Source organism: Vipera berus (genome assembly GCF_964194415.1).
Source record: "Vipera berus genome assembly, chromosome: 10".
Lineage (NCBI taxonomy): Eukaryota > Metazoa > Chordata > Lepidosauria > Squamata > Viperidae > Vipera > Vipera berus.
Genome location: NC_138213.1, coordinates 2,841,852 through 2,843,310, shown reverse-complemented (window position 1 = coordinate 2,843,310; position 1,459 = coordinate 2,841,852).

The following is a 1,459-nucleotide window of genomic DNA, read 5'->3' as shown; positions in this document are numbered from 1 at the left end:
TTGGCGTCGGGTGCCTTGTGACCCATAACATTATTCCTTATGGGGACAAATTGTTTGGTACTCATAGTTTTTGGTACTCATTGCACCTCCCAGAACCAATTAACAATGAGTATGGAGGTACCACTGTAGCAACCACTGATACATGTTTGCCTCTATTTGGGCTACTTTAACTGTAGTACACAAATTAGGACAATGACTGGATGTGCACCTGGGTCTCTGAAGGATCCAAGTCTCATATCTTTTTCACACGTGTTGCGTGCATTTAAAATGGGTCCAGATCGGTTTACAGTATTCATTCTGGTCTTGCAGGCTGGCTGTGCTGTATAGTCACAGCTTACAGGGTTGCTTTGCTAAAACTTAGAGGACAAAGTGCTAGGGATGAAAGGAAGATATAAAAATGATAAATCACCAGTGCTGTCAAATGGCTACTTATGCAAAAGATGACCTATCTCCTGAAATTAATTAAGGATAATGCCATCCGTGCATGATGTCTTCCTTTGTTTATCTATTTCATTACATTTGTTAGGGCCACCGACTCTGACACCCTCTGGGCAGTTTACAGAATCCAAAGCAGCTAAAAACAATGAAAGAAGGCAGCTTGGACTCAAAATGGGCACAATAATAATATAAAGCAGGCCAGGAGTCCCTAACTCTTCCACAGACAAGTGTGGTAAGAGAGCCAGGTCTTAAGGACCATCTGGAAGTCCACGAGAATGGACACCATCTGTATCTCCAGGGAGATGCTACTCCAGAGGATGGGGACTGTGACAAAGAAGGTCCACTTCCTTGGTCCCTCAAGTGGACAGCTTTTAATCGAAGGGACCAGGAGGATCCCCCTCTTCCCAAGCATATCGAGCCAAGAGACACATTGGAGTTGGGTGGTCCTTCAGATGCTCAGGCCCAAGGCCATGGTTTATACTGCAATGTAGGAAAAAACAGATAAACTAATTTATAAAGAAGTTCCTCCCTTCCAAAGAGCACTTTCCCCATTTCATTAGACGAGGAACCTGGGCAGTCTTTGAACAAATCCCCAAAAGTCATCCGTGACCAACGTGCTTTGTGTTTGTTTACGGGTGACTGACTAGTGTGATGTTGCGAAGTCCTGACAGCAGTGGTGTCTCCCTGCGGTGCTGCTGCTACTTTCTACATGAGGTGCCCAAAACAAGATTATGCTGCTGGATATCTTTGTGCTCTTTGCTGGGAATCCATATTTGGAGTCCAACTATCACAACCATCCTAAATCCAGACATCATCATATGTGCCAAGATGTAGGAGTGGCAGATGAGACAGATCTGCTGTGCCAATATGTAGGAGATAGAGCGGGTGGAGGTTAAACAAGGGATCAGCCTAGAATCCCTACATAACCACAATCAGGTTAACTCCAACCTCCCTTGAATTCTGTACGTCCATATCTAACTCCAAACAGATGCCAACTGTTGGCTGAGATATTCCTATGCAT